At 42.0% G+C, this 11466-nt stretch overlaps 1 long non-coding RNA gene across 1 annotated transcript; it reads left to right on the forward strand.

Moving 5' to 3' along the window:
* Nucleotides 1-1549: 1549 nt before the first annotated feature.
* LOC131502530 (uncharacterized) lies at nt 1550-9919 on the forward strand. Its single transcript, XR_009257070.1, has 3 exons — nt 1550-1829; nt 8651-8746; nt 9527-9919. It is a non-coding gene; the product is annotated as an uncharacterized LOC131502530 (long non-coding RNA).
* The last annotated feature ends 1547 nt before the right edge of the window (nt 9920-11466 follow it).

The raw sequence follows: 11466 nt of genomic DNA on the forward strand, positions 1-11466 counted from the left end.
TCCTTACAACCTGTATCACCAATGGAGGCTTCCAACATTGTGACCATGCAAAAATCTTTCTCTGCTAATATCACCCCAGACAGCCTAGCTTCTACAGGGGCAACCACATAATGACTCAAGCCTGTGCTCCCTGTACATCGATATATTTAACGACGCACCCATCTATAACCATAAATACATATTGTGTGTAGTTATCACATAATAACGAAGAGTCACTAAGTTGACTACACTAGAAGTCACTGATCAACACATGTGGTTTTGTTTTGTGGGTATTTTATAAATGTTAGCACCAAGAGGAACCTTGAGAAATTACGTTTCCCGTTAATCTAGGATAGTTGTAGCAGAACCAAGACAAAAATCCAGATCCTCTTTTCCCTATCTAGCATCCTTTTTACTGCCCAATATTTTTAAAGGGCTTCTGTTTATCTCCTCATGTATTGGTCATAAAATGAACATGACTCCAGCATTCTCCATGTCCAATTTCAGTCATAAGCCCCAAGGTTTGATATCTACATAAATAAGTATCTTGGCTTCTGCCTAAAACACACTATTCTCAATACATTGATTGAGATAATGTTGTCAGGAAGTTTCTGAAGGAAGCTATAGCAGTTAATTTTTTACTTCCTCAATCATTGAGTTTTCCTTTTCATGTCTTTTGAAACACTTTAAAACTTAAAGATACAAAATAGTATAAGGAACTCCCATATAACTTTACCCAGACTGATTAATTTTTGACATTTACTACAGTTTGCTTTATAATTCTGACTTCCTCCCACCTTCTCCCTCCTCCTCCATCTTTTTCCTCCTTCCCCCCCCCCCACACATTATGATTACTAGCACTATTATTATTATCTATCCTGTCAGAGAGAGTATCATTATCAGTATTTTCCTCTTTGGAGGTTAGATAAACCACAGCACATTATTGCATCACACCTTAATGTGTACTTTCTAAGGGCAAGGATGTTTTCTTATACAACCACAATATAATTATCAAATTCAAGACAATACTATTATCTATTTCACAGTCCACATTCCAATTTTTTCAATTGTTCCAGCGATGTCTTTTAAAGCATTTTCCCCACACAGTCCAAGATCCAATCCAGTATGATTTACTATTACATTGGATTTTCACGCTTCTTTGCTATCCTCCAATCTGGAACAGTTCTTTGGTCTTTTTGTTTTTCTTTCATAATATTGACATTTTTGGAAAATGCAGGTCTTTTCTGGTAATAGCATGTTCTTTAATTTACATTATACCTGTTAGTTTTTGCTATGTGGTAAACCACCCCCAAACTTAGCAGCTAAAACCAAAAATTTATTACAACATAAATTTATCATTTCTCACAACTTGGTGGGTCACCTAAATGATTCTTTTGGTTTGGGCCCTCCTGACTGGGACCGAATGCTCTAGGATGTGCTCTCTCACATGTCTAGCAGTTGGATATGAGCCAGGGGGCTAAGGGCGACTTAGCCAAGTATCTTTCATCATTTGCATTAGTGAGCTAACCTGGGCTCACACACACACGGTGGTGGTGGTCATAGTCCTGGAGCTCAGCAGAGGAGCAAGCCCGAGCGCATAAACGTTTTGCAAGCCTTTGCTTGCATCGTGTTTGTTCACGTCCCGTTGGCCAAAGGAAGTCACAAGGCTCGGAGTCAGTGTGGGAGAACACTCGCATGGATCATGGGTAGAAAAAGCAGCATAATTTGTGACCATTTTTATAATCTACCACAGCAGCTAAACACAAGGGATGACATTTGTTTAAGGAAGAAAGAATACGCTATTGATGGAAGAAACCGGGAGAAAAGACAAAAGCCTCCAAAACAGTGAGGTATGAACACTTAAATTTATAACCTTGAAAGAATATGAAATCCAAGATGCCACACTACTGTGGGAAAAGGGCTTGTAACACAAGGGGCCTCATAAAGGGTCTGTTACCCTGCTTTTTTTGTTGGTCCAGGGGACAAATTTAAAAGCCTGTAAAGGAATTGTAATGGTCACTCTCTGAAGCCACAATGCAGTGAACAAAAATGCTAAATGATGGAGAATTATGTGTAGAGGAATAGGTCCCTGTTGTAAGATAAATGAGAGAGGTGACGAAGAGTCACCGAGGATCTTTCTACCTCTTGGGGCAGGGACAGGGAGGACCGAGACCGTGAGTAAGATGGGGGCCTACGCCCACTTTATAAGCAGCAGCACCAGCTCCTCCATTACTGCTGAGTGCTGCCAGGCAGCGGTGGAGGCCCTGGAACACCAAATTCACCATCTTTTCCTCCCAAGAAAATATGGAGACCTAGACTTAAATGTGAAATTGCCAGACTCTCTAAATGTTGGTTTAAGTATTTTTAAGAGCACATGCACATGCTAAATTAGGCTCAAGAACATGAGTTTGAAAACTCAACTTTTGTTTGTTTGTTTGTTTGTTTGTTTATTTACTGAGAGAGAGAGAGAGAAAGCATGAGCGGGGGAGGGAGAGGGGGAGAGGAAGAGAGAGAGAATCCCAAGCAGGCTCCTGGCTGTCAGTGCAGAGCCTGACACGGGGCTCAACCTCACAAACCATGAGATCACGACCTGAGCCAAAATCAAGAGTCAGACGCTTAACCGACTGAGCTACCCAGGCGCCCTGAAATCTCAGCTTTTCTAACCTATAATAAAAAAAAAAATCAAACTTCAAGAACAGAAAGATTTTAAATTTTGGATAAATGAAATTCTTATCCAATCCCCTTAGGCACAGTATCTCTCTTAACCTGTGACTATGTAAAATGTAACTTTATTCATGCTCAGTAACTACAAGACTTACGATTACATATATAGCATGGATACACCTTTATGCTCAATAACTATCATCTTCAGCATGAAATATCACATACAGCATAGATGATTGAACATTGTAATACTGGCATATGCAGACATTCGAGAGGTAATGGAAAACTGACAAAGAATAAAACCATGGCACACTTTCTGAAATCAAAGGCCTGAATTTATTTCTTACTTAAGTAAGAGAGTTTCACTGGTCAGGCAGCTTTGCTCCCTGAGCAAAACAAGAAGCTGATTTAGGGGATGGGTCTGTTTTGAGGTTACATTGTCAGAGAGGAGAGTAGTCAGTCTTAGAAACAAGTTCAAAGTCAGCAGCTTCCCATTACATGAAGGTAAAAGTGTGAGACTGACACCGATTGGCTGGCTTTCAGAAAGAAAAGATAAGGCAGATAGGACAGCTTTATTTCTGGTTCTGGGGTTGGACTGTTACCATGGCTAGAGAAGGGGCTATCTTTCCCTAAGAGTATGAGGGCTCTTTGTGAATTATTGGAATTAATTGTATAGAACTAACGTGGGACACTGCAAAGGTTACATTGGCGGCATGGCCTCACACGGCCACAGATGCTATTTCACAATGGGCTATGAGCTTATTACCACAAGGGGCATGGCTCCTCTGTGAGGTCAAGGCTGCCCAAGTAGAAAGTCAGGGCCACTTCTCATGGCAACCTAAGAAGAGCTCTGTCAATGTACACAGTGGGGGATCTTGCTTCTCTGAAAAGTGATGTTCCTACCTTCATGAACTACAAAACCATTAAGTGCAAAAAATGGTATTTCTTTGAAAGCATAGTCTCTCTGATTGCCCCAATACCAAGATAAAAGGGGATAATAAGAGAAAGCATGGGATGCTGAAGAGGAACAGAAGGGGAAAGAAAAAAAAGAAACCAAAGTAAAGGTAGTCTTGTGTCTTATTACAACTACATTTGGAATCAGAGAACAGATTAAAATTCAAGCAGCTGAATAGTGCTCATTTTTTATATACTTCTATGAAAGACTTTAACTCCCATGATGACTTTTTTCCTCTTATTAATAGTATATCCCTAGCTTCAAATAAATTGGGTTATCCCTTTATAAATATGAAGCCTACATTAGATCTTAAATGAGACTCCCCTGTCCTGGCTTCTCATGTAAAGAGGGTGGCAGGGAGCCTCAGAGAATTGGAAGGTCTCCAAAAAGGGCCATAGGGGGTAGATAAGACAAGAAGAACCTTACTGGGTGTTCAGTGCCAAATGACAATGCCATGTATTTCAGTCAGTCTTACATCGGTCTGACCCTTGCAGTGGGAAATCTGTCCCTCCTTTCCACAAAACTTATGGGGTGCCAGGAATGCCTTTAAAGCTTTGTAACAAGAAAATGTGTTGTTTCCCATAACTGCTCATTCATCCATCCATTCCACAGACATTGATCAGTTTTCAAGCCATAGGCTTCAGAGTAAAATAAAATTCATCCCTGTGCTCAAAGCACCACAATCTTAAAAGGAAAGAAAGACACAGATACATTTATACACCAGGTGAGATAGGATCAGCACCTGAAGGAGGGAGGTATTTGAATAAGTAACACTCCTCCTGTGGGTATTGGGAATTCACTGAGGTGATATGTGAACTGGATCTAGAAGGAAGGGAAAAGGTTTCAAGGGATTTATTAGACATTCATTCTGGGTAAACCATGGGATAAAGGTTCATGGTGGGAAATGGAAATTTAAAAGTTAGTCTGGCCATGGATCTGTCAATAAATTCTTAGTTATGGCACCAAAAGCACAAGCAACAAAAGTAAGAATAGGTTCATTGGACTTCATCAAAATTAAAACTTTTATGCATGAAAGGGCACTATCATTAAAGTAAAAAGACAACTTGCAGAATGGGGGAAAATACTTGCAAATCATACAGTAAAACCTTGGTTTGCGAGCATAATTTGTTCCGGAAACATGCTTCTAATTCAAAGCACTTGTATATCAAAGCAAATTTCCCCATATGAAATCATGGAAACTCAGATGATTCGTTCCACGACCCCAAAATATTCATATAAAAATGATCAGAACACTGTCATATAATACAAAATAATACATAAAATACAAAATAGAAAGAAAAATAAATTAACCTGCACTTACCTTTGAAAACCTTCGTGGCTGGTGTGAGGGAGACAAGAGAGAGGAGGGTTACTGTGTAGGATGACTTTCACTCTCACTAACGGAATCACTGCTATCTATTGGCTCAATGGAATCTTTTTCTTTTTGTGCAACTTTAACAAAGAACTTATCCAATGACGCTTGCTTTTGCCTCCTTTTGAGGATTTCTCAGAAATGTGACAATGCATTGTCGTGAAAGAGATTCCTCGCTCGCACTGCTGCAGCCTTATTCGGGTGGTGCTTTTCTACACAATTTCGCACTGCTTCCCACATTTCACACATCTCCCTAATCTCGCTTGAAGTGAGGGATTCCTCCGCCTTTTTCCCCTCCTCCTCTGCAGACGAGATCTCCTCCGTAACCTCTTGCTGTAGCTCTCGATGCAGATCCGTCAGTTCGTCAGTGGTCAGCTCCTGGCCATGTTCCTCCATCAGCTCCTGAAGGTCGTCCTTGTTTACCTCCAGGCCCCTGGCCTTCCCCAAGGACACACTTTTAGTGACAACTGGCAGCTCCTGTTCATGAGCAAGCCCCTCTACGTCATGCCCAAGAACACATTCAGACCAGTTTTCTCTGAGCAGAATTGAGGGTTCTCTTGGTGACCCATCCCTGGCTTTATCCATGATCTGAGGCAGTTCACGATGTCAAAATGATTTCCAAAACTCTTGGAGGGGAAGATTTGTTCCTTGAGGCGTTCCTTTGGTCGCCTCAAAGCATTGCTGAAATAGTGCTTTGGGGTAAAGCTTTTTAAAGTTCAAAATGACCTGCTGATCCATGGACTGAAGGACTGGAGTGGTGTTGGGAGGAAGGAACTTGACCTTAAAAACTCGAATTCCTCCAGGAAGTGGTCCTCAAAGCCTGGATGATAAACAGGAGCATTATCCATAAGCAGCAAGGCTTTGAGTGGCAGACTCTTTCCTAAAAGGGATTTCTTCACTGCAGGACCGAAGGCCTCGTTGATCCACTCAACGAACAAGATACAAGTCACCCAAGCCTTGCTGTTGGACCTCCACATAAAGTTTAACTGGCTCTTCTGCACCTTGCATTTCTTGAAGGCCCGTGGATTCTCGGAATGATAGACAAGCGGGGGCTTCACTTTAAAATCCCCGCTTACATTAGCACAAAACAGGAAGGTGAGATGGTCTTTCATGGCCTTGTGACGGGGCACTGCTTTCTCTTCTTCTGTAATGTAGGTCCTCTTTGGCATCTTTTTCCAAAAAAGCCCCGTCTTGTTGCAGTTAAACACTTGCTCCAGCAGGTACCACTCGGAAACCAAGAGCCTCTGGAACTTGGGAGTGAACACCTCTGCTGCCTTAGTGTCTAAACTCGGAACCTTTCCATGCCTCACAACACTATGGATGATACTTCCCTCTTAAAGTTATCAAACCACCCCCTACTTGCCTGGAAGCCTTCTTTGTTTTCTCTTGACATACCTGGCAGTTTACTTATGAGGTCGGCATACAAGGCCTTTGCCTTCTCACACATAAAGTTCTCAGTCACAGCATCACCTGCTAGTTGCTTGTCATTTATCCAAACCAGAAGCAACTTTCTACATCTTCTAGAACATGTGGCCATTGCTTTGATATTCTCATGACTCCTTTTGCTGCATCTAGTCCACTTTTTTCGTCTTTCTTCTTTAATGTTGTACATATGGTTGACGTAGACTTCTTATGAAATCTTGCAATTTTGGCCACTTGCATACCTTATTTGTACTTCTCGATGAATTCCTTCTTAACTTTCATTGTAATCATCTTCTTCTTCTTACCACCTTTCTTTTCAACCTTTTTCTGTATGGGGGCCATTGTATATGCCTGCACAGATGTTGACTCCAGTACATTAATAAACTCTTGTCACAGGCTGTATTTAATGTAACTGGCAATAAGGCAGCAGAGGAAAGGGTCTGTATCTGCAGGCAGCCTGACCTAGAATGAAGCAGAGCATTCCTAAGCTTACTCTTGTCTGGAAAAGCAAAGGACTGTCCATAGGTGCTTTGAAGGGACAGAAAATACACCAGTGCCAGTTGTGGGCACCTTCCAATGTTCTGAAAAATCACTGATTTCTGCCAAACACTGTGGCCTAACACCGTGGCCTGACCTGACACCAAGTGTGGGAGAGGATCTTCCACAATCCCGCAGTGAGACAGAGAGAGAAGAACCACTGGCTCAGTTGTGATCATGTGACATTCGGCATCATATACTACTTGGATTGCAAGACATCACTCATTTATCAAGTTACAATTTATTCGAAATGTTTGCTCATTCTGCATAACACTCACACAAGTTACTCACAATCCAAGGTTTTACTGTACCTAAAAACAGTCTTATGTCCAGAATATAATTAGAACTCTTAGAACATAATACAAAAAGAGGATCCTAAGGGCAAATGAGCAAAAGGCTTGAATAGACATTTCCCCACAAAAGATACACAAATGGCCCATAAGCACATGAAAAGGTGCTTAATATCAATGGTCATTAAGGAATTGCAAGTCAAAACCACAAGGAGATACCACTTCACATGCACTAGGACGCTATAATCAAAAAACAGAAAATAACAAGTGTTGGCAAGGATGTGGAGATATCGGAACCCTCATATGTTGCTGGTGGGAATGTAAAATGGTGTAGCCCCTATGTAAAACAGTGTGGTAACTCCTCAGAAAGTTACAAATAGAGTTACCATATGACCCAGCAATTCCAATCCTAGGTATCTACCCAAAAGAATTGAAAGCAGGTATTCAAATAAAAACTTGTGCGTCAATATTTATAGCAGCACTATTCATGATCACCAAAAGCTAGAAACAACTGAGAGGTTCATTCACTGATAAATGGATAAACCATATGTAGTACATTATACAATGGAATATTATTAAATAGCCAAAAAATATATACCCTTACAGAGGTAATCTTAGGAAGTTTTTAAGAGTAACATAGCAGTTCAGTATGTGAGAAAGAGTCTGGGTAATTGTAAATAAATTACTGAAGGAGGAATGGTGACAGGGAGGTCAGATGCAAATGATTCAAGAGATGATGAGGGTTTGAATTAAGGCATGGCAGAAGAGGTGGAGAAAAGAGGCTGGCATGAGATAAGCTTTTTTTTAAGGTTTATTTTTTGAGAGAGGGAAAGTCGGGGAGAGAGAGAGGGAGAGAGGGAGGGAGAGGGAGAGAACGTGAGCAGGGGAGGGGCAGAGAGAGAAGAAGAGAGAGAATCCCAAGCAGACCGCCCCATCAGCACAGAGTCCAACGTGGGGCTTGATCCCATGAACTGTGAGATCATGACCTTAGCCAAAACCAAGAGTTGGATGCTCAACCAACTGAGCATCCAGGTGCCCCAAGATAAACTTTTGAAACAGAATGGGCAGAAGTTCACGATTGGCTATAATGGTGAGAGATTATAAGGAGTTGGGGACACAGTGCTGGTAGAAGGAGATGGTAGTATTATGAACACTTAGTGATATATCATGCACACAGGTGTGAGGGGAGTCCTAATCCTTAAGCATCTGCACAATGGGGGAAGGTGTGCAGACAATGGATTAGAAGCATGATTGTGAGATCTGGGCAAAGACTGAGCATATATATATATATATATATATATATATATATATATATATATAATCTTTCTTTCTTTCTTTCTTTCTTTCTTTCTTTCTTTCTTTCTTTCTTTCTCTCTCTCTCTCTCTCTCTCTCTCTCTCTCTCTCTCTCTCTCTCTCTCTTGCTTTCTTAGACTGAGCTTTTAGAAGGCTAAGAAACAATTGCCTCTTTTGGCCAATCCCAAGGAAAGGGGGTCCATTCTGGGCCTATGCATCTCATCACTTTCCAGGTCAGTGATCATAAGTTTTTTCGAATGAACAGCAACAGTCTCAGAAGCTCTAAGAGTGAACCCTAACTGTGGCTACAGCTGGAAGAATAGTGCCAAAAAGATAATAATTTCTGGACATATAGAAAAAGTGAAGCAGGCTGGGGAGAATTAGCAAGGCATCACTTGCGGTCATTCAGTTGGGGTCATTCAAGAGATGCAGAGTGCCTGAAACAGGGCTAGAAAGTCGGCAGGAGGTGCGGAAAGAAAACAACTGGTCATAAGTGGGTTTTCTGAGGTCAAACAGATGGGATTTAGTGAACGGATGTAGAGTGGTGAGAAAGATCATGAAAGGCCGGGCCAAACAAGTGGAGGGTGGAAGGCAGATTGTGGATACATGGGGAACAGACATGAAACAGGTCTCAAGCAGGCACAATCCTTGCTGGAGAAGATGAGCATATACTGATATAGAGAGTTAGCTTTCTATAAAGAGAGTGAACAAGTGTAGATGTGATGGTTAAACCTCGGTGGGGACGATTAAAGAGAGCAAGATGGGGGAACCCTAGCCATGACGTGGGGAAAGGGCCATTCTGGCTAGAAGTGTCTCAGTGTGTAGAGGACGGTGGGTTGACCACACATGTCTACCAGAGAGAATCAAGGATGCCCTCCTGGCCCAAGCATTAGTCTGCATTTCTATCACTAAAGTATTGGAGTCATGCTTTCTTCCACAGCCAGCAATGTTCTATGGTCAAAGGCCCCATTAGGGCAGTGGCACTCAGGCTTTTCTTGTTTTCTTTACAGGAGCATTTGCAGAGTGCACGACTACTATGGGACAGCATGTCAGCCAACAAAAGCGAACCACAGCAGCTCCACCGGCCGCCCCATTTCTTTGGTGAAAAATGCCAGTTAAGTCCTCTGGCTGAGCCAGGAGAAAACAATGATTCAACGCAAGGCCCTTCACTTCAGAAAACATCGATACCAGACTCAATAAACCCTTATAAGATCAAACATTTTTGTGGTTCACAAGCACTGAAAGAGCAGTCCATCTGTCTCCACATGCCAGGCCTGGCTCCTTTCAATTCATTCTTCAAACTGTAGCCAGAAGATGTGAACTCCGTTTTGTTATTTTTGGTGTTATTGCAGTGTCTAGCATTGTGTTTAGTAATAATTAGAGGTAAATAAATGTTTAAGTATTGAAAAAAATCAATTTTGATCTTTTACTCACTTTAACCCTTTAATGGCTCCTCAGGACAAAGTCCAAATTGAATGTGGTTTGCAGGGCAGTGAATAATCTAGAACTGGCCTACCTTCCTGGAATCTGTTGAGACCACTCTCTTGTATTTCAGAGAGTGGTCTAAACCAAGCTTGCAAAGGCAGACTGGCATTAGACTGCTTGGTTTCCTATAAGCCACATTCGATGCCTCACTCCCTGATTTCAAAAGTCCAATGCCTCATACCATAACCCAATTCCACTCCTAGGAATCTCCTCAACATATGTTGTTGTTCACTAGAGCCACGCACAACGATGTTCACAGCAACACTGTGTACCATCATTCCAAATGGAAAACAACCCAGATCATCCACATGAACATGAATAAATGTGGGATCCCCTTAAAGGGCAATACTGTGCAGCCATGAGACAAAAGTAACTATAGCTATATGCGACAACATGAATGAGTCCCACAAACATAACACCGGGAAGGAAAGCAGGTATAGAAGGCCAGGTGCTATCTTAGTCCAAGTACATAAAGTATAAAAATAGTCAAAAACGAAACTATGATGTTACAAGTTTGGACAGGGTTACCCTTCTGGAGAAGAAGGGCAGGTCCCTCTCCGGAATGGGACACAGGGAGGCTTCTAAGGGACAGGTAACACTGTTTCTTGATCCCAGCGAAAGTTGCATGGGTGTTTACTTTGTGAAAATGTGTCAATCTGCACACTTAGGATTTACGCACTTTTTCTGTCATACCACAATAGTTCACCCTTTTTAAAACTTCTCTGCCTTCATACTCTGCATCTCTCCTTTTGTCTAAGGAAATCTTTCTCTTCCAACTTTTAATATCACTTTCTCCAGAAGCCCTTTCCTGAATCCCTAGACTATTTTAGCTCATCCTGCTGTGTATTCAACGTCCCCTGTTGTTCACCTATCTTAACAACTCTCCACATTTAATTATAGCTACTTGTTTGATCAAGTTTTGCAAATTGGCTTTATATATCTTTTCAGGCACATTGTGAAAGTGCACGAATTTTAATAGAGGGCACGAGAAGGGAGTGAGATTTAATAATACTCTCCCAAGGGTGGAATATCAGCCCAATACAGTGTGAAAGATAGAAGGGGGAACCAGTTATCTATTGCTTTGTAACAAATGCCCACAAACTCAGCAGCTTAAAACAACACACACTCTCTCACAGTTTCTGTGCATCATAACCCCGGTTACAGACTAGTTGGGTCCTCTACTTCAGGGTCTCACAAAGGTACAATCAAGGTGCTTCCAGGGCTGTATTCCTTTTGGGAGTCATAGGTCCTCTCCCAAGCTCACATGATCAGTGGCTGAATTTAGTTCTGCGCCACTGTAGAACTGAGACCTCCCCCCCCCCCCCCCGCCCAGTTTCTCGTTGACCGTCAGCTGAGGGCCACTCTCTACTCCGAGAGTCCACCCATCTTGTCATACACTGACCGTCTGGCAGGCCTCTCAACAGGGAAGCTCCCTCAAGGCCAGCAAGGAAGAGTCTCTTGCTCTAGT

This window comes from Neofelis nebulosa, chromosome X (assembly GCF_028018385.1).
Source record: "Neofelis nebulosa isolate mNeoNeb1 chromosome X, mNeoNeb1.pri, whole genome shotgun sequence".
In the NCBI taxonomy this organism is placed as follows: domain Eukaryota; kingdom Metazoa; phylum Chordata; class Mammalia; order Carnivora; family Felidae; genus Neofelis; species Neofelis nebulosa.